Raw genomic sequence first — 27,458 nt, 5'->3', positions numbered from 1 at the left:
ATATTTATAGCGCAATAGTTGAGAGAAGCACCCATTTAACGTGACCACATTATTAGATACTCTAAGCGCATGTTTCCTTTTCAGCAAGTATGTGATAGTTGCCTTGGATCCTGCGTTCCACGCTTGCTTAGGCGACGGAGACAGGGACGTTTCACACATGCTGCTATCTAAGCGTCAAGAACCTCATCAATAGTTTTTTTGACTTTCTATATAATGATGATATGGTTTTTATTTTTATCAACTACATGATTCGATATTCTAAGAGCATGTTCATTTTCAACAAATACGTCATAGTTGCCCTGGATCCTGCGTTCCACGCTTGCTTAGGCGACGGAGACAGGGACAACGTTTCACACGTATTGCTATCCAAGTGTCGATAAATGAATACCTTGCTACACGTATTGCTATCCAAGTGTCGATAAATGAATACCTTTTTCTTTTTTTTATTTTTTTTTTCGGCTCACTCTTTATGAGTGTAAGACAATTGTCTTATGGGGCTTTCAAATACTCAACCAATGATTAATCAGGATCCCACCAAATCACTTTAGAGAAACACAAAACTGCAAAATAAAAAGAACGTGATTCAGTAATGATTAATTGCGAGGATGAATCTTTCAAATGACTACCATAGCTTAGTTTCACATTCAATTATGAACATATATATTTCAGGATTCAAATAAATGGAACTTAATCTACAACTGTGAGAACTGTTTCAACCTTAAAAGGTTTAGAGTGTCATCCTAAATAGCTTAATATTTAACTCCAAAAGATGAAGTCTCAAGAATGCAAGAAATCAAAGAGTATTATTTATTATGTGCATATGCATATAGTATGATACTATTAGAGCATAGCTCGGTCGACCTCGCATGCGTTGCTATCTCAAGCATGTTTGTCAATGTTAGTGATCAAAACTATAAGTCTTGATTTCTAGCCTACATAGCTAAGTCTCGGACTAGGATAGAAAAGTGTAGTTGAGCTCAAGGACCTCATGGCGATTCATCATACAATGACGAAGATCTACTCAAGGAACCGTGGAACTTCATCAACAAAAAGGTATGTGGAGACTTGAACTTATCTATCACTCAAAAGTCTATCTCTTCTATCTCCTACTTCTTATGAGACAAAAGTCGTATGCTATATAGACTGGATCATACATATTTGATATTTCGAGCCGAGTATATCTCGCCTATCTATATCTCGAAATCATGTGTTGGTAAAGCGTTTCGCTTTGATCAAGTTTATCTTCACCTAGTGACGAAAGTCGTGAAAAGTTTCAATCACTTTGAGAATTGCTCTGACGTGAATCGGTCTGTGAATAACGGCTACATAGCGTCCTCTGAGAATGTCTCAATGATTGAAATGAGAGTTTAGATTACATAACCATGTATTCCTTGAACCGAAGTTTTCGAACTTTGTTGATCAAGAGAAATCGGAAGGATTGTGGAATTGGCTTGCCAAGTCCGCGAACCCAGTCCGCAGACTCAGTCCGCGAACTGTCAGAAGTTCTTGACCGAGAATTTCTGTTGGATTTTCCAAAACTCGTTTGTGTGCTAAGTCCGCGAACTCAGTCCGTGAAACCAGTCCGCGAACTGGCGGAAGTTCTCTTTCCGAGAATTTCTACTGAGTTTGGAAAAATCAATCGGTTGTCTTAAGTCCGCGAACTTGTTTGTGAGCTTAAGAGGTTATGATCTAAAGATGTGCTCTGAACATGAAACTTAAATTACTAAGGAATACTTTATGCAGACGGTGGCTATAAAGTTCATGAGCCGATTCAATCGAATCGAATCATCTTTGTTTCAATTGTGTCTTGTGTAGTTACATAAGATCTCATAGCAATTGAACAACTCTTTAACTAGTTCATTTGAGTCAATTGAACTAGTTATGGTGAAGAAGAACAAGGTTAATATGAAATACTCATATGGTTAACCTTTTGGGTTACTATGTTGAACCAACATACACGTACACGTTTGGGCATGGTTTTCACAAACCCAGTAAACGTCTACCCAAGTGTGTGTGACAAGCTAAGTTTTCGATCTAACGGTTGAGAAATATTAACTTGAATCTAAATCAGGTTTTCATCTAATGGTGAATATGGATTGTTTTGTGTTGATGGTGGTTTTAGGACAAGGAGTAAAACCGTACACTTAAACATGACGTCACTAACGCCGCTAGAGCATTTAGTAATTTATTTAACGTGCTTACGCAAAAATTACCGGGGTACCTTTTTTAACGCTAAATTAGGGTTTCGATACACCAAACCCTAATTCCCGCACCACTGTGCCAGCAGCATGCCAAACATGCTAGCCGCACCACTGTGTCAGTAGCATGCTAAACATGCCAGTCGCACCACTGTGCCAGCAGCATGCTAAACATGCCAGCCGCACCACTTTGCCAGCAGCATGCTAAACATGCCAGCCGCACCTCCGTGCCAGTAGCATGCCAATCATGCCAGCCGCTCCATCGTGCCAAGGCATGCCAACCATGACGCATGTGCCAAACGCACATTCCGCGCACTCTCTGCGCGCCAAGGCATGCCAATCATGCCACATGTGCCAAACGCACATTCCGCGCTTCCTATGCACCAAGGCATGCCAATCATGCCACATGTGCCAAACACACATTCCGCGCTTCCTACGTGCCAAAGCATGCCAACCATGCCACATGTGCCAAACGCACATTCCGCGCCTCCTATGCGCCAAGGCATGCCACACATGCCATTTGGCACATGCCGTGCAACACTTTCACTTTGGCATTGCCACTTGCACACGCCGTGCAACCTAGGGCCAATGCCAGCCACACACGCCATTGGCACATGTCGTGCAACCCTTGCACACGCCATATAACCTAGGGACAATGCCCGCCACACGCGCCATTGGCACATGTCGTGCAACCCTTGCAAACGCCATATAACCTAGGGCCAATTCCCGCCACATGCGTCATTGGCACATGCCGTGCAACCCTTGCACACGCCATATAACCTAGGACCAATGCCCGCCACACGCGCCATTGGCACATGCCGTGCAACCCTTGCACACGCCATATAACCTAGGGCCAATGCCCGCCACATGCGCCATTGGCACATGTCGTGCAACCCTTGCACACGCCATATAACCTAGGGCCAATACCCGTACACGCGCCATTGGCACATGCCAAGCAACTCTTGCAACCTGGCATGCCAAGCCGTGCAAACCAAGGCCAAAGCCGCCACACGCGCCATTGGCACATGCCATGCAACCTGGCATGCCAAGCCGTGCAAACCCAAGGCCAAAGCCGCCACACGCGTCACTGGCACATGTCGTGCAACCTTTGCAACCTGGCATGCCAAGCCGTGCAACCTAGGGCCAAAGCCGCCACACGCGCTATTGGCACATGCCATGCAACCCTTGCAACTTGGCACGCCAAACCTAGGGCCAAAGCCGCCACTCGCGCCATTGGAACATGCCATGAAACCCTTGCAACTTGGAACGCCTAGGGCCAAAGCCGTCACACACGCCATTGGCACATGCCATGCAACCCTTGCAACTTGGCATGCCAAGCCGTGCAACCTAGGGCCAAGGCATACCACACATTCCATTGGAACATGTCGTGCAACACTTGCACTTTGGCATTACCACTTGCCCCGACGTGCTACCCAGGACCAAGGCATGCCACACATGCCATTGGCACATGCCGTGAAACCCTTTCACTTTGGCATGCCGCGCCTACATCAAAGGCCACGATTCCTCTTATACAAAATATCGACCGTCGAAGGTCGCCACTGAGCCGGCAAGTCTCTCAAGCTCAACTTATCAAACACCAGCGACATGCTACATGTTTTCCACGAAAACACTCGAGACATCAAAACTTATGTCACAAACTGTGGGATGCTCATTAGGGTTTTGGTTTGGTGGTCTACAGCGTGCGGCATATACAAATGCTTGTTTCAAGAAGGTGTAATAAGAATAAAACGGTTAGTAAATGCAGGAAGTAATGGTGAAACGCTCTTTCATTATGAAACATCAATTCCATCAAATTCCATCAATACCAGGCGTTACCACCTCTTCCCATTTAACTCATCCGTTTCTTTTCTTACGAGGCCAGAGTACGTTTCACTTAGACTTGTATAAATAGGTTTTACCTATTTCCACCAAAACACAAGTTTTGGTCAGGGAGAAATACAACGCTCAGAAAGGCAACTCTTGCTAGATTTTTCAAAGCTTTCATCTTATGATACAAGTCAAGTACTACTCTCCCAGAGCTGCTCTGGTCTCAACGCTCTCTTCGCTTCCCTCCCTAAACCAGCCCTTCTCCTTCACTTTGTGACCGAAGCAAATCCGGAACGGCCATTTCTTGGTTTAGGCCAGATTTGTACAGATTGATCTCTCGAATATAAAGGACTCCCGTGTAGTACATTTGTTTAAGGTTTAGATTTGTTTCTCACCCACTCACCGAAATTACCAAAATCAGCAAAAACAATTTTCACCCATAAATAATTGGCGACCACAGTGGGAGATCAATCTCTCAGTTGCAAAGTTGACTTGCGGTTTCCAGCATTTCCTTTCTAGTTCTATTCTTTCAGCATGGTAGAGCTAAGGTCCGGATCCGCGACAAACTCTGAAAAAACCAATATGGAAACTGCTCCTGGCGCTGATGGTTCTTCCAACGGCACTGCTACATCACTTGATGACCTTGGCAACAAGGAAGGCGCCCCTTCAAGTGTTACACCACCAGTCACCAGAGCCAGGGCCGCCTCCACTCCGAATGCTCCTACGCAATCCGCTAACCCAATCGGTACGGAAGGCACCCTTTCAAGCGTTACACCACCAGTCACCAGAGCCAGGGTCGCATTCACTACGAATGCTCCTACGCAATCCGCTAACCCAAGCGGTACGGAAGGTTCTCCTTCAAGCATTACACCACCAGTTACCAGAGCTCGAGCCACCGCTACTGTCCTAAACGCTTCAGCAAGCACGTCACCTCCAACTGCCGCCCGAACAGCGTCTACTCCACGACCAGGGCGAGAAACCATAGGAGACATACCTTATGTCACCATTGCCGATCTGATGGAGAGACAAGAAGTTCTTGCTAGAGCCCATACAAACATGGTTTCGACCCAGAAAGAGGTGCTTGTTTTTCTCAAGGCCCTAACAGAACGGCTGCCACGGCAGTCACGCCAGCCGGGATCAAGGAGTGACACTCCCAACAACCCTGAGGCCAGCACCTCAACACTGCGGGAACTGCGCCAACCAGAGTCAAGAACGGACACTCCCAATAGCCCTGGGGCCGGCACCTCAGCAGAGCACACTGACACATGCGAAGAAATTCATGCTGGAGCCTCGATAACAAGAAATCATCCGTCCAATTTTGTCACACGAGAAGATTTGGAGCGGCGTCTCCAAACCCGAATAAAAAACAACGAGATGGATACACATCAACACCAACTTCCTTATCCAATGGAGATCCAAAGAACTCCCCTCCCAAGAGGGTACTCGTCTCCTCAGTTCGCTTTGTATGATGGAACCGGTAATGCACCAGAACATATCTCACGATTCCTGAAGGCCTTGGGCGAACACGAGTACAACCAGTTTCTCCGCTTAAGGGAGTTTTCGAAATCGCCTACCGGAAGAGCATACACGTGGTACAATAGTATCACACCAGGCAGCATCCGCAATTGGGGTGAAATGGTTACGTCATTCTACAAGAAGTATTTATTCGTGTCTGAACAAGTCACTCTCTCAGATCTAGGGAGGATGTTCCAACAAAATAACGAGCATCCAAATGAGTTCGTCAAGAGATTCAGGATCCAAGCACTGGACTGCCACTATCCGAATGTAACCGAACAACAATTAGTGAATTCATGCATCAATGTAATGACTCCCATCTACCGCGCCTTACTGAAGAACCCACGATTCCAGACGTTCTCCGAACTCCATGAAGCTGCCAAATGATCAGCCTCGACAGCTCCGGCTTTATCAGAAAGAACCAGACCATCCAGATGTGAAGATGTGCGCGAATTACGGAGAAGTGCGCGCCTCCTTAAAAAGACGTACAACACTGGCCCCTTATCTGTAATCGTGGTGGACGAAAGAGGGAAGAGGAAATCCCCGATGATGGATCAGCACCCTAAACGCATAGCCCCGGCACGACGGGAAGATCCACCGCAGAAAGCTGCGACTAAGGCTCCCGAATCTCATCATGAAACAAGAGAGGATGATCTGGACTTCCCGTTTCCAATCGAGGAAGTAATCGAACTTTTAGAAGCATGGGTTCAAGATGATGTCATCAGACTACCGCCTCTCAGACGCCCACCAACTGAGGCCGAGATGGCAAACCCCAAATACTGCCACTACCACAGGTTCGTCCATCACCCGACTAGCGACTACAACAAGCTGAAGCACATTTTCAAGGAAAAGGTAGAAGCAGGAGAGCTTCGGCTAGGGAACGAAGGAGTACATAGAGACCCGCTTCCCGTAAGGAATTGCAGAATCTCTAGGGACTCCATACATGAAACCGTACAGTACATGATGCAGCACGTATGCAAAATCCTCTACTTCTCCAGGGTACATCGCCAAAACATCTTCGCGGCCCTCAAATGCATAGTGTCTGGCAAACGGCTTTTTCCTGCTACAGAAGCTGCACCAAAAGCACAAGTCTTCCCCGAGGATGCTACTACTGGGGACTGCTGATAGACGCATTTATGTGTCTATTTTCATCTCTTTTGTGTATTTTGTTAGTACTCGTTTTCGTCCTTATTATGGTGTTTTGTGTGTTTGTAGGTATTTTTTTGGAAATAAATAATTTTGGAAAAATCGGCTCGAAAAATTATGCGGAGCATCCCCGGAGGACATTTGTTATTCGCACTCTCTGCTTTGGATAAGAGACACCCACTTGATAAGGGGTGACCACTTGCTATTCGCACCCCTGAACTGGATAGGGGGAGGTCATCTTCTTTGTTTGAATTTGGTTTTGGCGGGAATACTTAATGCAGACGTTGTTGATTTTGGGTCGGATTGTTTGAGGGATTTCAGCGAGATTCAATCGCTAGAAACGGTTGGGCTGGGCCTGAATACACTAGACAGGGTATATGCAAGCGATTTGATCGAGTAACTTGGGATAGAAATCCGAGTTTGGAAGTAAACAGGGGACCGAGATATTTTAGAAGATTATGTTAATTACGGAAGCTGTGTGAAGATTGGGAGAAGATATTTGGGAAGATATTCTCTCATGATATTATACGAACAATTTAAGACAATCCAGAGACGCGTAGAAGAGTTAAATAGGGAAGAAAATCCCATATCCTGCATGAAATACAAAGAAAATATTCCCGACGTTAATGGAGATTTTTGGGAGTTATTGTGAAGATTCGAAGGAATTAAATAGTATAAATAGGCTCTTTGGGTCTACTAGAGAGGGTGTCGAGATTCTGGGGGGCTGAGAAGAGCCAGAGAAGAAGAAATTCGAGTTTTCCCAAAATCGGTTTCTGTTGCTGCTGCTGCTGATGAACATGAAGAACGCGAAGAACAGACCTGCAACAGCAGTCGTTTTTCTACAGTAGTAACGACTAACACCTGTGGGTCGTAATCAGGCAGTCTTATTTTCCATAGCGTTTGCGACAGGGCTTCAGCAGTCTTATTTTGTCACTGAGGGTCGTAGTTCTCTGGTTTTATTGTATTTCTCATATTCTCATCATTTGTAAACCATTTTTGAGCCATAATAAATTATTTTGAGAGCATTTTTACTATGATGAGTTAAACCCCAACACTGGGACGACAAAGGAGGCCGAGCTTCATACATGGTAATTTTATTAATTCTTTTTAAGACTTTTGCATTAAAAATTAATTGAAATATGATTTGATTAAATTGGGTGTTATTTGATTAGATGGGTCATGCTTAGCTTAGGTGATTTGATGTTCCATGCTTAACATTTACAATCAATGTTTTGAGAATCTACTTTGGCAAAATAAGAGTCCATATAGGTTTTGAGCAATTATTGTTGAGAATAAATCATTGAGCCCTATGTTATGAAGATTGTCCGAATCATTAGTCCCAGTACCTCTCACCATTGCTAATATTTTTGTATATATATGTTTATTAAATCTAAAAATTCCTTCACCTTCACAAGTCTTAGAGTTCGAACCTTCACTACTACAACCACAAAAAAATCTTTAATCATTTTGGCGCCGCCGACGCGGATTTGTGTTTAGGTAGAATTTTTAGGTTTTTATTATTTTTATTTTTTTATTATTCCATTTGTTCTTTTACGTCTCTTTGGTATGTCTTTGTATTACAGGTTTGAAGTTGGATACTAAAGACCTTGGAATCAAAGCTTAAAGCTAAAAGAGAAGGAAAAAAGACAAAGCAAAAAAAAAAAAAAAAAAGAGAAAAGGAAAAAAAAGAGAGAATTATTTTTTATTTTTTTAAGAGACTTTCCATTTTTTTTTGTAATTATTATCATGATTATTATTATTTTATTTTATTTTTTCTTTTCTTTGGACTGGACAATCGGGACATTATTTTTATTTTTATTTTTTTAAACCCTACGGAAGGGTACCCTTAAATACAAACTGTTTGCAGGGAAGGACGACGATTACTATATCGTCTCGGCCCCTCGGGTTCGTACATGACATAGGAGTCGTGGCCCGAGTCGACTTCAACGGTTCATCCCCCGTATGGTACTGGAGGTAAGTCCATCGAAACACTCGTGAATCTCCTGTAAGCGAGTTACTGTATTCCTTAAGGTGATTCATTGATTGGGGACGAATTTGGACTGTTTTTAAATTCCTAGTAAAGGGCAAGGCCTGGCCAATACAAGATAAGGGTTCGGATTTCATCACCGCTCCCTTCTTGCCCGCTTTAGGAGAACAAAACCTAACGCGAACCCAAGCTTTAAAATCTGATTAGAAAGAGACCTATAGGGTATCGCGCTTATTAGGAAAAAATTTCGAAGGATATTGGTTACTTTCTTAAGCACACCTCGAAGTTCATGATGGTTTCTGTGAGTTGAATGCGTTACTGCGCCGCCTTGTGATAGCGGTGAGGCCTTGGGTATCAAAGCTCCACTAAGCTTCCCTCGCCTCTATTCAACTTACTTTGACTCGGATTGATTCCAGAGGGGTTTTCTCAAATTGCAACGAATTCCCTTTCGAAAGATAGAAGCTGGTCTAGAAACAATCTAAGTGGAGCCATCATGCTTTTTGTTTGCTAGAATTTATAGGTTTGATTTGGTCGAGTCAGCCTTGTTTGTGATGGTGTAGAATTCCTCTGTAGTTTGTGTTTCCTCGGTGATGAATCCTTTTCAGGAGACGCCACCTGAGATGACGTTACGAGAATATATGTCTAGAAATTCTCGTTATCAAGAGACGTCTTCGGAAATGACTCTTGGTGAATATATGCGTGGGAAGCGATACATGGATACTCCAACTTTTATTGAGGAATCACCTCTAACGATCTATGAGAAATATTATAAGCATAGACCATGTAGTTGGGAACAAAGCTTGAGAATTCGTGAATATCAAAAATTATATTGTGATGATGAGGAGGAGGAGGATGGTGATGATGATTATAATGATATTTCTAGTTCAAATCCAAATAATTTTAATAATTATTTACCTATTCAAAAGGACGGGGATTTGATTAGAAATACCCCCGTTTTAGACGATGATTACGAAACCGATGATGGTTTAGAGGAACCAGTTTATCTTGAGAGTACTGTTTTCGAGTCAAACGATTTAGAAACAATAGTCTTAGATGAACTCGTAGAGATTAGAGGGGATGAACCTGACTTAGAAAAATCAATCGCCCACTTTCAGGAATCTGATGACATACAAATTAGGGAAGTTGTGACTAGTCTATCTAGATACACTGAAAACTCTAAGTTTAGGGGTGAGTATCATCCTCCATGTGCTTTAACTCTTAGTAAGGTCCCTCACTTGGGACTTGACATCAATGCCTCAACCATCTTACAAGATTATCTTCATACTCGTTTTCCAGAACCTAATGATATCCAACAAGAGTCTCAACTGTTAGAAACCCATCCTCTGGTTGATGTGGTTAACCCAGGAAATAATACCAAGATTGATTTTGTTTTCCCACCAAATAGTTTTCTTCCAAATGTGGGAACATATAGATTTCAAATGTGTCGAATATTAAGTTGTGAGACTAAACCTAAATGCCTTAGGAAATTAGAATCGACACATTTGCTTAAGAATGACCACTACTCTCACTGTGGTCAATTATGTAAGTCAAACCTGATTGACTTAGAGGATCCTCAGTTATTTAGGTTATTATTATTTTGTGATTCTAAGTTCTTATTTGAGTTTTTCCAGACTCTAGGACCTAATAATTTGGATCCAACCTATGAGAAAATGCATCCGAGGAAAATATTTTATTTAGACCCTTTCATAGAACCTGAACCTGAACCACAATTAGATATAAATATCTTAATCAGGAAACTAGAAAAGGGCATGTTATTCTTGTTCACTTTCTTGGGTTATTGTAGTTTCCTTTGGTCAGCTTTATTTCGTTTTGAAGAACCACAGTTATTTCGACTGTTACTTTATGGTTCGAGTTGACTAATCCTTTCCTAAGTCTGGCTGAAGACTTTAAACTTAGCACTTCTTGGGAGGTAACCCAATCTCATGCAACACGGTAATATCTTTCCTTAACTCTTTCGCTTCAAATGGTAACAGTTTCTCCTTGTTCATGCTTTTAGTTTCATCTTTAGAACATTGAGGACAATATTAGATTTAAGTTTGGGGGTATGGGAGAAACTTTTTAGTTGCAATAAATAAACTCCAGAGCCTAGAAATTTATGCGTATTTAGGATGGCACTAACCAATATAAGTGGATGGAAGCATTTTGGTTGTAGGAGTTGAGGAACCAATATGAATAGATGGAAACATCTATAGAGTCTATTCATAAAAGCACAGAACTCAGGTGTTAGAAATAACATGATAGTTGCACCATATCTCGTTGAGTCCTTTTCACTTCTATTTTTATTTTGTTTCTAAACTATGTTTCTCTAAGTGATAGGTGGGGCCCACGATTCAAGTTGTTACCAATGCTAGGGTGAATTAGAGTGATTGAGATACCATGAAGAAAAAAAATGGTAGTTACCAAAAAGTTGAAAAAAAATAAATATTGAGACCAGACCATTTGACCAAAAGGAATAAATTCAATAAAGTCGACCACTGGTACCCTTTATATGCTAGTTGTGTTGACCTAGAGTTAGGTTATCGACCATTGGTACCCTTGTATATGCCAGTGTGTTGATATTAGTCAGACTAGTATCTCAATCCATTTAGGTTAGGTTCATTTTGGCGGAGGCCTTCAGACAGATATGGGAAACGCCGTTCACTTAGTAAACATCAAAACCATCTATGTTTTTCTATATCCATCTCTTGATCTTTCCATGTGATTAGTTTGACTCCGAATATGATGTCCATAGTGCAGCTATCTTAGTAGAACTCTGTCACTTATATGAATTTTAGTATGCTTGAGTGAAAACTCGTGTACAGTAATTGGAATTTCGCATCAGGGTACTTCCTCCTATAATTAATAAGTATGCCAACCAAGGAGGTTCTTTAGTGCTTTCCAAGATTTTGCGTAGATAGTTAGGGTCTGGAGTAAAGGTTTTGTGGGTACACCTCTGGTAAACCCTCCGGAGACAACACTCCGCCACTAGGGCCACCTAGGGGTTCAAATGATTTTCCTTTCTAGAATAAATTTGCTCGAGGACTAGCAAATAGTAAGTTTGGGGGTATTTGATAGACGCATTTATGTGTCTATTTTCATCTCTTTTGTGTATTTTGTTAGTACTCGTTTTCGTCCTTATTATGGTGTTTTGTGTGTTTGTAGGTATTTTTTGGAAATAAATAATTTTGGAAAAATCGGCTCGAAAAATTATGCGGAGCATCCCCGGAGGACATTTGTTATTCGGACTCTCTGCTTTGGATAAGGGACATCCACTTGATAAGGGGTGACCACTTGCTATTCGCACCCCTGAACTGGATAGGGGAGGTCATCTTCTTTGTTTGAATTTGGTTTTGGCGGGAATACTTAATGCAGACGTTGTTGATTTTGGGTCGGATTGTTGGAGGGATTTCAGCGAGATTCAATCGCTAGAAACGGTTGGGCTGGGCCTGAATACACTAGACATGGTATATGCAAGCGATTTGATCGAGTAACTTGGGATAGAAATCCGAGTTTGGAAGTAAACAGGGGACCGAGATATTTTAGAAGATTATGTTAATTACGGAAGCTGTGTGAAGATTGGGAGAAGATATTTGGGAAGATATTCTCTCATGATATTATACGAAAAATTTAAGACAATCCAGAGACGCGTAGAAGAGTTAAACAGGGAAGAAAATCCCATATCCTGCATGAAATACAAAGAAAATATTCCCGACGTTAATGGAGATTTCTGGGAGTTATTGTGAAGATTTGAAGGCATTAAACAGTATAAATAGGCTCTTTGGGTCTACTAGAGAGGGTGTCGAGAGTCTGGGGGGCTGAGGAGAGCCAGAGAAGAAGAAATTCGAGTTTTCCCAAACTCGGTTTCTGCTGCTGCTGCTGCTGATGAACATGAAGAACGCGAAGAACGGACCTGCAACAACAGTCGTTTTTCTACAGTAGTAACGACTAACACATGTGGGTCGTAATCAGGCAGTCTTATTTTCCACAGCGTTTGCGACAGGGCTTCAGCAGTCTTATTTTGTCACTGAGGGTCGTAGTTCTCTGGTTTTATTGTATTTCTCATATTCTCATCATTTGTAAACCATTTTTGAGCCATAATAAATTATTTTGAGAGCATTTTTACTATGATGAGTTAAACCCCAACATTGAGACGACGGAGGAGGCCGAGCTTCATACACGGGTAATTTTATTAATTCTTTTTAAGACTTTTACATTAAAAATTAATTGAAATATGATTTGATTAAATTGGGTGTTATTTGATTAGATGGGTCATGCTTAGCTTAGGTGATCTGATGTTCCATGCTTAACATTTACAATCAATGTTTTGAGAATCTACTTTGGCAAAATAAGAGTCCATATATGTTTTGAGCAATTATTGTTGAGAATAAATCATTGAGCCCTATGTTATGAAGATTGGCCGAATCATTAGTCCCAGTACCTCTCACCATTGTTAATATTTTTGTATATATATTTTTATTAAATCTAAAAATTCCTTCACCTTCACAAGTATTAGAGTTCGAACCTTCACTACTACAACCACAAAAAAATCTTTAATCAACTGCTAACCACGGTCCATTTGAAGAGCACCGAATTTAGCAACACACTAATCGATGCGGCCTCAGAATTCAACGTTGTTACTTTCAAGACCCTGAAAGCAGCAGGAATAACAAAGCAAGAGGTTGTCCGTTCTCCATCAATTATCAGGGACCTTGAGGGAAGAAACCTAAACGCACCCGGCTACGTCAATCTCGAAACCAGCGTAGGCAATACTGCGACACATGGAAGGTTCCACGTTGTCAAAGAATTGAGTTACGACATGGTCATGGGACGCCCGTGGATACTCGACAACAAAACAAAACTAGGAACATCCCCTCTACCCATGACAAAGCCCGAAAGGGTACCCAACAAACTAGCCAACCTGCTGATGTGTCAACAACTTACTGACGTAACTCAATTACCTGTTGAAAGCCTGCCGACGCTGGCTCACGAACTCCAAACCCAATTAAGTCTGACTGAACAACCCTCTATACAATCAGTCACTCCTCGTCGTAACCCGTCATGGGGACTCGACGCGATTACCGAGCACGATGTTGTCAAGAGGTGTGAATGGAACGCTGGGACCTTCAAGCACTTCGCCAAGGACTTGAAAATTGCCCTCGAAGATGACGAAAGCATAAACCGAGCAATCGTACAACAACCAAACTCGTTCCAGATCGGAGATAAGTTGGTCGGGGATACCTCATTTCAAGTCGGAAGGATGACAGTGGATATGACGGTCCGAAAGAACCCTCCTGAAGGAAAGGAAGATGAACCATATCTGGTGGCCGACATCCTTTTAGGCGGTTATTGCAAGCTCATCAACACGGCCAAATTGGAAGGTGTGTTGGTTCACTTACGATGGATCGAACCCTTCAGCACCTGAAATGTCATACTGCCTCGCCCTCCGACATCCACTCTCTGATATTTCCTCCAACAATTTCCCTTTCCACCATTATAATTGTATTCCCCCGAGATAAATGCACCACTTGCATTTTTCCAGCAGGGTTCCAGTTTTTCTATTATTAAGAAATCTTATCTTTCCCCTCCAGTAAAATTTCCGAATCTCAAAAGAAAAAAAAAATTACCCGTCCAAACCTAATCAGAAATAAGAACCATACCAAGAAGACCATTTTCAATCAACTGGAAGCTCAAAAAAAAATGACACATAAAGCAAAACAATCCTTTCTGGTAGAAGTCTCCGGTTTATAAGTTTTATTCAATACAAAGCCACAAGAGGTACACTGATCAGCAAAATACCAAGTTCAGCATGAGTACAAGAAAAAGGGGATTTGCAAGACATCGAAACGACTAGGCAACAAGAAGAAGCAGTAAAAAGAAGAAAATTATTCATCGGGAGAAGCTCGAATCCCTGACGCCCCTATCAGAGCTTCTTCAAACACTTCCCAACAATCCCTTGGGAAGCAAAGATTCCATAAGGAAGACGTGTCAACAGCAACAACCTCCATGTCCCACCTGGACACCGTCTCAGTAGCGACGATATCCGACCTCTTCCTAGCTTCCGCTGCAGCAGTTGACCCGATGTACGCCACCATGATTCCCCCAGCATCACCAGCAAATTTTTCGCCATACGTCCCAGAGGTTTTCTCAGCAGCCTTTTGAGGAGGGTTCCCTGACTCATCCTTGTCGGAATCCGTAGAAGTCTGGGCATTCGCCTGTGCCTCGCATGGGTAGATCAAAGGAATATCCTGGATGATTGCTCTGATTTCGCAAAACAGAGACCCGATCCTGTCCAATGAATCCTCATGGGAAGAAGATCGGTCTTCACCAATCCGGAACATCTCTCCAAAGATCTGGCGGTGCCACCGTTACTAGGAGACGCCATCACGGTATCGGGAGAAGAACGAATCTTACCTTACCTGCACCAACAAACAACTAGAAAGAGGGATATGAGAGTAACGTATATATACACAAACCCTAAAAAGGGGAAAGTGAGAGTAACGTGCTTTCATGGACGTAACGTTTCCAGATTTTTTTGTAAAAGGGGAAGAATTCTCTGCTAAAGCCATGCATGAAGAAAGGCAGTCGGGCCCGCAATAGCCAGCCTCGCCACTTCCAAAACGCACGCACTTTCCTTGCCAGTGCCGGCCTTACCAACGGTCAGCGCTAATCATGCCAGTACGTGTCGTCCATGCAGTCTGCGCCAACCACACCTTCCTTATCGGTACCAGCATTACCAACGTCAACGCTAGCCATACCGACACTGTGTCATCCATGCCTCCCTTGCCAATCCGCGCTTTCCCTTTGCCAACGCCATGCTCTGTCAAGTGGCCCACACCCATTCCAAGCCCGTCAGTGCTAATGGGTCCCTTTCATGCCAAGTCTATGCTAGCAGCTCCGCCTCACGTTCCAAAGCGTAGCCCCGAAGACACCCAATCATACCGGGATTTGCGCAAAGCTACCAGATGAAAGGATTGCGGATGCTACTTACCTCTCGAAAAAGGTTAGACAAATCTCCCCGACCCTCTTTCATGGCTTACTGTCTCAAATCTGTCTTCGTCTGTCACCATCTTATGCGTACCTCGCAACAAGGCCCCTGTTCCAAACTAAGCAGGGGACTTAATGTTGATGGTGGTTTTAGGACAAGGGGTAAAACCGTACACCTAACATGACGTCATTAACGCCGCTAGAAAATTTAGTAAATCATTTAACGCGCTTACGCAAAAATTACCGGGGTACCTTTTTTAACGCTAAATTAGGGTTTCGATACACCAAACCCTAATTCCCGCACCACTGTGCCAGCAGCATGCCAAACATGCCAGCCGCACCACTGTGCCAGCAGCATGCCAAACATGCCAGCCGCACCACTGTGCCAGCAGCATGCTAAACATGCCAGCCGCACCACCGTGCCAGCAGCATTACAAACAACACCAGCCGCTCCATCGTGCCAAGGCATGTCAACCATGCCGCATGTGCCAAACGCACATTCCGCGCACTCTCTGCGCGCCAAGGCATGCCAATCATGCCACATGTGCCAAACGCACATTCCGCGCTTCCTATGCGCCAAGGCATGCCAATCATGCCACATGTGCCAAACGCACATTCCGCGCTTCCTACGCGCCAAAGCATGCCAATCATGCCACATGTGCCAAACGTACATTCCCCGCCTCCTATGTGCCAAGGCATGCCACACATGTCATTGGCACATGCCGTGCAACACTTGCACTTTGGCATTGCCACTTGCACACGTCGTGCAACCTAGGGCCAATGCCTGCCACACGCGCCATTGGCACATGCCGTGCAACCCTTGCACACGCCATATAACCTAGGGACAATGCCCGCCCCGCGCGCCATTGGCACATGTCGTGCAACCCTTGCACATGCCATATAACCTAGGGCCAATGCCCGCCACACGCGCCATTGGCACATGCCGTGCAACCCTTGCACACACCATATAACCTAGGGCCAATGCCCGCCACACGCGCCATTGGCACATGCCGTGCAATCGTTGCACACGCCATATAACCTAGGGCCAATGCCCACCACACGCGTCATTGGCACATGTCGTGCAACCCTTGCACACGCCATATAACCTAGGGCCAATACGCGCCACACGCGCCATTGGCACATCCAAGCATTTCTTGCAACCTGGCATGCCAAACCGTGCAAACCAAGGCCAAAGCCGCCACACGCGCCATTGCACATGCCATGCAACCCTTGCAACCTGGCATGCCAAGCCGTGCAAACCCAAGGCCAAAGCAGCCACACGCGCCATTGGCACATGTCGTGCAACCCTTGCAACCTGGCATGCCAAGCCATGCAAACCCAAGGCCAAAGCAGCCACACGCGCCATTGGCACATGTCGTGCAACCCTTGCAACCTGGCATGCCAAGTCGTGCAACCTAGGGACAAAGCCGCCACACGCGCCATTGGCACATGCCGTGCAACCCTTGCAACCTGGCATGCCAAGCCGTGAACCTAGGGCCAAAGGTGCCACACGCGCCATTGGCACATGCCATGCAACCCTTGCAACTTGGCACGCCAAAACCTAAGGCCAAAGCCGCCACACGCGCCATTGGCACCTGACATGCGACCCTTGCAACTTGGCATGCCTAGGGCCAAAGCCGCCACACACGCCATTGGCACATGCCATGCAACCCTTGCAACTTGGCATGCCAAGCCGTGCAACCTAGGGCCAAGGCATACCACACATGTCATTGGCACATGTCGTGCAACACTTGCACTTTGATATTACCACTTGCACCCGACGTGCTACTCAGGACCAAGACATGCCACACATGCCATTGGCACATGCCGTGCAACCCTTGCACTTTGGCATGCCGCGCCTACATCAAAGGCCACGATTCCTCTTATACAAAATCTCGACCGTCGAAGGTCGCCACTGAGCCGGAAAGTCTCTCAAGCTCAACTTATCCAACATCAGAGACATGCTACATGTTTTCCACGAAAACACTCGAGACATCAAAATGTATGTCACAAACTGGGGGATGCTCATTAGGGTTTTGGTTTGGTGGTCTACAGCGTGCGGCATACACAAATGCCCGTTTCAAGAAGGTGTAATAAGAATAAAACGGTTAGTAAATGCAGGAAGTAATGGTGAAACGCTCTTTCATTATGAAACATCAATTCCATCAAATTCCATCAATACCATGCGTTACCACCTCTTCCCATTTAAATCATCTATTTCTTTTCTTACGAGGCCAGAGTACGTTTCAATTAGACTTGTATTAATAGGTTTTACCTATTTCAACCAAAACACAAGTTTTGGTCCGGGATAAATACAACACTCAGAAAGGAAACTCTTGCTAGCTTTCTCAAAGCTTTCATCTTCTGATACAAGTCAAGTACTACTCTCCCAGAGCTTCTGGTCTCAACACTCTCTTCGCTTCCCTCCCTAAACCATCCCTTCTCCTCCTCTTTGTGACCGAAGCAAATCCGGAACGACCATTTCTTGGTTTAGGCCAGATTTGTACAGATTGATCTCTTGAATCTAAATTACTCCCGTTTAGTACATTTTTTTAGGCTTTAGATTTGTTTCTCACCCACTCACCGAAATTACCAAAATCAGCAGAAACGATTTTCACCCATAAACACTTTGTAACTAAGGCTAAACCCTGATTTGAAGACTATATAAAGGAGACATCTCGCATTGTACAAAACTAATACCCACACGTCTGTGTGATACTAGTGCGCTCGCTAGAGTCGATTCTCCTTTAACCTTTGGTTTTCTTCTCTAAAACCAGGTTAACGACTTAAAGACTTCATTGGGATTGTGAAGCCAGACCGATACTACTTTTATCGTAGTTGTGTGATATGATCTTGCATATTCTATCGTACGAGTACAATCTTTGATTGGCTTGAGATCGTGAGAGTTCTTCGATAGGAAATATAAAGAAGTCACAAACATCTTCGTCTCACTGTTTGTGATTCCCAAACAAACCGCCTGTGTAGTCAGGAAGGATTGTAGAGAGGTGATTGATTAATCTAGGTTGTTCTTCGGGAATATAAGACCGGATTATCAATTGGTTCCTGTTCACCTTGATTTCACATCTTAAGACGGAACAAAACCTAGGGTTTCTTTGTGGGAGACAGATTTATCCTTTGATAGACTTTTCTGTGTGAGACCGATTTGTTTATTATCAAGTCTGCGATTTTGGGTTGCAGCAACTCTTGGTTTTGGGTGAGATAATCTAAGGGAATCAAGTGTGCAGTATCCTGCTGGGATCAGAGGTGTAGGAGTACAACTGTACCTTGGATCGGTGGGAGACTGATCGGGGTTCAACTATAGTCCAGTCCGAAGTTAGCTTGGACTAGGCTAGTGTCTGTAGCAGCTTAATACAGTGTGTATTCAATCTGGACTAGTCCCGTGGTTTTTCTTCATTTGTGGTTTCCTTGTTAACAAAACTTCTGGTGTCTGTGTTATTTCTTTTCTGCATTATATTTTATATAATTGAAATAATACAGGTTGTGCGTTCGTGATCATCAATTGGAAATCCAACCTTTGGTTGTTGATTGATATTGATTGATCCTTGGACATTGGTCTTTGGTACCGTCCAAGTTATTCCTTGTATTTGATAAAGACTCGCTATTGATTTTAGCTTGAGTAAAAATCAAATCAAGAGAGAGATATTAACTCCTTGAGATACTTTTATCTAGATTGAGTCTGACTGTCTAGTTGATTCTCTAGAAAAGTATTTCGGAGTTAGTCCATACAGATTGCTAAGCGAAATATTGGGTGTTGTTGTTAGACCCCCGCTTTTTCAATTGGTATCAGAGCAGGCAAACACGTTAAAGACCTTATAGGTCTTGTGGCAATATGGGTCTGTGGACAGAATCTCATACGCATACCAAAATGCCTCATAAAGATGTCAACTTTGTCAAGTGTCTCGGAAATACCTCAAAGGATCACTCCTTAGTTGGTTATTCTGAATCCCGAGGTAGGAAGACTGTCTCATCTTGTGTCAGCCACTCTTCCTCCAATGAGATATTGGACATAATGACTAAAGCTGAATTGGAGCTCACTAGGATTACAAAAAATTCTACAGAGTTTGTTGATCTCAAGGATCATGTACAACTCATTGATGAATTTGAGAGGTCTATTGATCGTGAACAAGTACTCTACAACATTATAGGGTCGTTCTCTAAGGAAATTGAGAAACTTCTTCAAGAAAACAATCTACAGCGTGAAAAGATGTGTGATCTTGAAAAGTTGATTAAAGAAGGCTCAATTAGAGAAAAATGTTTGATCACGACGCATTCATCTGAGCTAGACAGAATTCGTGTAGAGAAGGAGAAACTTGAAGCCTCACTTACTCTAGCCCATAGACAGTGCAAATCCTTGGAAAAGGAAAACTCTGTTTTAAAGAAAAATTCTTCTGCATAAACTAATTCTCATGAGTTGTCGTACAGAATGAAATTTTCTCCAGATGAAGATTGTGTCAAGAAAAGTTTTCATAACTTACAATCTTCTCCGGTGGCTATGAAGTTTAAACAAGTACCAGTTGTTGCTTCTCCTCCATGAATCTGTACCTTCTGTGGAAAAGGAAATCACTATGCTAGCCATTGTTTTGCCAGAAAGAAGCAAATTTCTAAACTTCGTAATTCTCTTCTATCCACTGTCAATGGAACAAATAGTCAATCGACTACCGCAGTGAACCAAATACCCACAGAAAACCAAGAGTCTTATAAACATGAATCTCTTCCTAGAAGTCGTCACAGGACACAGGTACATTCTAACCAAATAAACTCTCATGTTACTGATGAATGTATTCCTTATGTTTATAAAAATGCTTTTGGTAAATCTAAATCTAGAAACTGGATTCCCATTTATTATGATCCACTTGAACCAATTACAAGTGGTCCTAGATTTAGTCCTCAGAGAAAACCTTCAGAAGGATATGCAAAACAAGCTATGTCTTATTCTTCTATATTGAGTGATAATCAAAGAAGGAATGCTAAACAAAAGCAATGTTCATTTAATGAGCTGAATGCTCATACTTGTACTAATTAATCACAAGGTTGATATCTCACCCACCAAAAATCCTAGTTGTGTGAGAATTGAATAGGTATACTCTGTGCAAAGTAACTGTGATTATCTAGCTATTTTCTTATCGTTCTTAGATAGATAATCAGTCACATACTTTTACATGAGTATTTTATCATTTCTTTTATATTGTTTTTGTTATTTTTGTCTTGACTTTCAAAAACTACATGTTTTGTGTTGGCCCCTCGTAAGGGTACATGTACGGTTTTGGACTTAGTCCCATATACCTACCTTTAAACCCTAATTCCCTCAAAACGTTTATATACCCTTCCTATTGAGTTAAAACTTCCACTCTAGGTCTCTTATCAATGGCTTCTTCTTCATGGGATTCTCCTGAAGACTTTGTTGATAATCGTATATACTTTGAGTTTGATAAAGAGAAGGGAACTCTTGTTGAAGTTGAAGGATCTTTTCCTCAATCTCCTGTTTCTTACTCAGATATTGGGGAGAAGATTCCAACTAAAGTGATCATTGATTCGCAGCAACTTGTTGGAACTATTAAGTGTCTTGATGTTTTAAAATCTGAGTTGAAAAAGGTTAACTGTAACCTTGCTCTCATGAAGAACCGCGTTAAAGAACCTCTCAAAAAGGATTTTTCCTCAAAGGTTGATGAGGTTGTTGTTACTCATAAGCTCGATGATCACAAGGCTCATGAGTCTCCAAAACCGTCCATCTGATTTTTAGTGTCCGGGTTTTGGCCTAAGAGTCTGTTTTTGTTTTTGTTGCCTAGTACATCTTCTTTTTGGATTAGTTGGAAGAATAACTAGTGCTTTCAATAGCGATGATTGTGACTACACATAGCTATTTTTGTTTTCATCTTCTTATGTTATTTTTTAGGTTTATTGGTTTTTAAATTCTAAAAACATTTGGAGGATGATGTTATTGCAGTATTGATCGTTATGATTTTGTGATATTGCAATTTGATTATGGGATATGTATTGTTTACGTCCGTGAACTTGAAGGTCCCATATTGTGTCAAAAGTAAAGTCGTTCATAAATTGATATTCGTATTGATGAAAGGACGAATCGACTTTTGACAATTACAAAAGTTATGCCTATGAAGTCATGTATTTGATGGAAAATAGGATAAAATCTTTTGTTTGACAAGGATAAAGTCTATTTTGTCGTTATGATGGAAAATAGAATAGATCCTTGTATGTTATCCATGGTATTGATTTTCATTGATCCATTTTGTTATGTTTTACTGTGAAGGCTCCATTGTGTGTCTTATGTTGAGAACGATACAACTAAGTCGATTTTCTTATTGGCTTTGTTGGTTGTTCCATAAGATGTTATATGTTGAGCATTATGAACTAAATTAATCATCTTGGTTGGTTATTTAGTTATTTGCTCCGAAAGTCTTCTTTTGTCGAGCAAATCCTTTGACAATTGAATTGATTACTCTTGTGATTAGTTTGGTTGTTTGTATTCCAATTAGATTAATTATAAGTTCCCTTGTAATTAGTCTAGTTGAGTTTTCATATATTCCACAAGTTCTTGTGTTGAGTATATGAACGGCTATACAAATCATGTTCTATTGGTTAATATAGTCGTATATTCCGTAAGGTTTTTTATTATGTTGAGTATGTGAACGATTAAGTTAGTCGTCTCCGTATGATTATCTTGGTCGTAGCTCCGTAAGTTTAATTATGTTGATTTAGTTGCGTTTTCCAATTAAATTAATAATGGGTTTTCTTGTGATTAATTTGGTTGAGTTTTGGATATAGAAAATCATTTTTATGGTTTTTGGTGTCCAATTTAAAAATCCTTCTTTTCTTTCGAAATTAAGGTCGCTCTTGTTGTTCCTTCGGGAATGACATCAAATGGGGGAGAGTTCTTTTGAACTTGTGCTTAATGGTAATATCTTGCGGGGTGTGCGGCTGTGGAATTTTATAGGGGTTTATCTTGTATCTTAAAACTCCTTGATGAATGCATTTATCTTCGGCTTTATGATTGCATCTAAATTAAGTTGGTATGTATTTTTCTTTTAGTCTACGAAATGTCTCTTGTGTAAATTTCATTATGATCCCGTTCTTGTACCTTTGCCAATTTTATTGACAAAAAGGGGGAGAAATATTGTAGTTCACACTACAAATACATATGGTTTTTGGATCATTGTGTAAGGGGGAGTGGTTTCCATGATCGAGATGGAGTATTGACTAAGGGGGAGTGATATATATCACCATAGTATTATTGTTAAAGTCGTGATACAATTGGACTTTGATGTTACATAATAATACTATGACACTGTATAATAATGATCGATAATCTCGATTTCTCTCATTGTTATAGCTACGGATCTTCAACAACGGTAATGCTGAACTTACAACCTTTGGGATCATTAGAGTACTTTGAAGGACGAAGATTTCAGGGAAAGTTGAAGATTAGACTATGGAATAGGATCCACTAAAGTTTATCATTTTTGTATTCCATATATATTAATAGTTTTGTCACTAAAATTGACAAAGGGGGAGATTGTTAGAGCATAGCTCGGTCGACCTCGCATGCGTTGCTATCTCAAGCATGTTTTTCAATGTTAGTGATCAAAACTATAAGTCTTGATTTCTATCCTACATAGCTAAGTCTCAGACTAGGATAGAAAAGTGTAGTTGAGCTCAAGGACTTCATGGAGATTCATCATACAATGACGAAGATCTACTCAAGTAACCATGAAACTTCATCAACAAAAAGGTATGTGGAGACTTGAACTTATCTATCACTCAAAAGTCTATCTCTTCTATCTCCTACTTCTTATGAGACAAAAGTCGTATGCTATATAGACTGGATCATACACATTTGATATTTCGAGCCGAGTATATCTTGCTTATCTATATCTCGAAATCATGTGTTGGTAAAGCGTTTCTCTTTGATCAAGTTTATCTTCACCTAGTGAAGAAAGTCATGAAAAGTTTCAATCACTTTGAGAATTGCTCTGACGTGAATCGGTCTGTGAATAACGGCTACATAGCGTCCTCTGAGAATGTCTCAATAATTGAAATGAGATTTTAGATTACATAAACATGTATTCCTTGAACCGAAGTTTTCGAACTTTGTTGATCAAGAGAAATCAGAAGGATTGTGGAATTGGCTTGCCAAGTCCGCGAACCCAGTCCACAGACTCAGTCCGCGAACTGTCTGAAGTTCTCGACCGAGAATTTCTGCTGGATTTTCCAAAACTCGTTTGTGTGCTAAGTCCGAGAACTAGCGGAAGTTCTCTTTCCGAGAATTTCTGCTGAGTTTGGAAAACTCAACCGGTTATCTTAAGTCCGCGAACTTGTTTGTGAGCTTAAGAGGTTGTGATCTAAAGATGTGCTCTGAACATGAAACTTAAATTACTAAGGAATGCTTTATGCAAACCGTGGCTATAAATTTCATGAGCCGATTCAATCGAATCGAATCATCTTTGTTTCAATTGTGTCTTGTGTAGTTACATAAGATCTCATAGCAATTGAACAACTCTTTAACTAGTTCATTTGAGTCAATTGAACTAGTTATGGTGAAGAAGAACAAGGTTAATATGAAATGCTCATATGGTTAACCTTTTGGGTTACTATGTTGAACCAACATACACGTACACGTTTGGGCATGTTTTTTACAAACCCAGTAAACGTCTACCTAAGTGTGTGTGACAAGCTAAATTTTCGATCTAACGGTTGAGAAATATAAGCTTGAATCTAAATCAGGTTTTCATCTAACGTTGAATATGGATTGCTTTGTAACTAATGCAAAACCCTGATTTGAAGACTATATAAAGGAGACATCTAGCATTGTGCAAAACTAATCCCCACACGTCTGTGTGATACTAGTGCGCTCGCTAGAGTCGATTATCCTTTAACCTTTGGTTTTTTTCTCTAAAACCAGGTTAACGACTTAAAGACTTCATTGGGATTGTGAAGCCAGACCAATAATACTTTTATCGTATTTGTGTGATATGATCTTGCATCTTCTATCGTACGAGTACAATCTTTGATTGGCTTGAGATCGTGATAGTTCTCCTATAGGCAAGATAAAGAAGTCACAAACATCTTCGTCTCACTGTTTGTGATTCCCAAACAAACCGCCTGTGTAGTCAGGAAGGATTGTAGAGAGGTGATTGATTAATCTAGGTTGTTCTTCGGGAATATAAGACCGGATTATCAATTGGTTCCTGTTCACCTTGATTTCATATCTTAAGACGGAACAAAACCTAGGGTTTCTTTGTGGGAGACAGATTTATCCTTTGATAGACTTTTCTGTGTGAGACAGATTTGTTTATTATCAAGTCTGCGATTTTGGGTTGCAGCAACTCTTGGTTTTGGGTGAGATCAGCTAAGGGAATCAAGTGTGCAGTATCCTACTGGGATCAGAGGTGTAGGAGTACAACTGTACCTTGGATCGGTGGGAGACTGATCGGGGTTCAACTATAGTCCAGTCCGAAGTTAGCTTGGACTAGGCTAGTGTCTGTAGCGGCTTAATACAGTGTGTATTCAATATGGACTAGTCCCGGGGTTTTTCTTCATTTGTGGTTTCCTCGTTAACAAAACTTCTGGTGTCTGTGTTATTTCTTTTCCGCATTATATTTTATATAATTGAAATAATACAGGTTGTGCGTTCGTGATCATCAATTGGAAATCCAACTTTTGGTTGTTGATTGATATTGATTGATCCTTGGATATTGGTCTTTGGTACCGTCCAAGTTATTCCTTGTATTTGATAAAGACTCGCTATTGATTTTAGCTTGAGTAAAAATCAAATCAAGAGAGAGATATTAACTCCTTGAGATACTTTTATCTAGATTGAGTCTGACTGTCTAGTTGATTCTCTAGTCCATACAGATTTCTAAGCGAAATATTTGGTGGTTTTGTTAGACCCCCGCTTTTTCAGATACTAAATGCTCCCCCACGCTTAAACTCAACATTGTCCTCAATGTTCCAAACCGAAAATTCTGATTTCTGACATAACAGCCCTGTAAAACTCGAAAACTTTACCAATGGGTAGGGAACTAGGAAAAACATCATAAATTAAAGTTGTTCTCCTACGTCTTTTCTATAAGGTGGCAAAAGGGCACAGTGCTTCGATAAATGGTCTGACTTTTATGGCCCTCGGACTGACTGACATGCAATCTGAAAAAGTTCTGGAAAAAAAATCCGAAACTCAAATGTCCAGGCCTATCGCTCCAACTTAACAGACTCCGAATTAAGATTTTATTTTTGGAAAAGAAAGATGAGTCTGTCCTATTTAAAAGTTGGGGTCAACCACTCAAATCGGACTCAGTATGAAGTCTCGAGAGCTATTTTCATGACAAGTGCGCAGTCAGAATTTTCTGACGAGAATTCATCAAAACTTTCATTATAGATATAGGACTTGTAAAATCTAAGATGAGAATGCAAGATATGATATGAAAAACTAAGAAAACTAAAAACAAAAGGAATAGAGATACAAAACCGATGGGTTTCCTCCCATTTAGCGCTTAGTTTAATGTCCTCAGCCCGACTTGGCATTCCAATTATGCTACTCCTCCAAAGGGAGCAGATCCTGAAGTTCAATTACGTCTACATTCTCCGTAGGGAAATTCTCGTAATATGGCTTCAATCTATGGCCGTTGACTTTAAAATTTGTACATGTAGTGAGACTAGTAACCTCAATTGCACCATAAGGAAAAACATTAGTAACAACAAACGGTTCACCCCATCGGGACCTTAGCTTTCCAGGAAATAACTTAAGACGAAAATTAAATAAAAGAACTTTTTGACCCACAACAAAACTTTTCCGAGAAATCATATTGTCATGGAAAAGTTTCGTCTTTTCCTTGTATATACGAGAACTCTCGTAAGCATCATTACGTATCTCCTCTAGCTCGTTAAGTTGTAACTTCCTTTGTTTCCCCGCATTTTCATAATCCATGTTGCACATCTTTATCTCCCAATAAGCCTTTTGTTCAAGTTCAACCGGAAGATGACAAGCTTTTCCATAAACCAACTGATATGGAGACATACCAATCGGTGTTTTGTACGCCGTTCTATACGCCCAAAGCGAATCATTAATCTTATAACTCCAATCTTTCCGTGTAGTGTTTACGGTTTTCTCAAGAATGGATTTAATCTCACTGTTTGAGATTTTAGCTTGCCCACTAGTTTGTGGGTGATACAGCGTACCAACCTTGTGTGTTATGTTGTACTTCTTGAGTAGAGCATGGAATGATCTCTGAAAATGTGAGCCTCCGTCACTGATAACCACTCTTGGTGTATCATGTCTAGAAAAAATATATTCCTTCACAAACTCACAAACAACTTGAGAATCATTAGTAGGGGTGGCTTTAGCTTCCACCCATTTAGAAACATAATCTACAACAAGAAGTATATAAATTTTTCCATTAGAATTGACAAAAGGACCCATAAAATCAATTCCCCACACATCAAATACTTCAACAACAAGAATTGGTGTGAGTGGAATTTGATTTCGAGCACCTAGATTGCCCGTTCTTGGACATCTATCACAAGATTTGCAAAAAAATATATGCATCCTCAAATAGGGTAGGCCAATAAAAACCACTTTCAAGTACTTAGAAAGCGGTACGTTTAGAACCAAAGTGACCACCACATGCATAAGTGTGACTAAAAGTAAGAATTGATTGAAATTCAGAATTAGGTACGCACCTGCGGATGATTTGATCAGAACCGTATTTCCACAAGTAGGGCTCATCCCACACATACTGCTTGGCTATTTTATTAAGATTAAGCTTTTG

This window comes from Papaver somniferum, chromosome 7 (assembly GCF_003573695.1).
Source record: "Papaver somniferum cultivar HN1 chromosome 7, ASM357369v1, whole genome shotgun sequence".
In the NCBI taxonomy this organism is placed as follows: Eukaryota; Viridiplantae; Streptophyta; class Magnoliopsida; order Ranunculales; family Papaveraceae; genus Papaver; species Papaver somniferum.
This window is presented reverse-complemented; position numbering follows the sequence as displayed.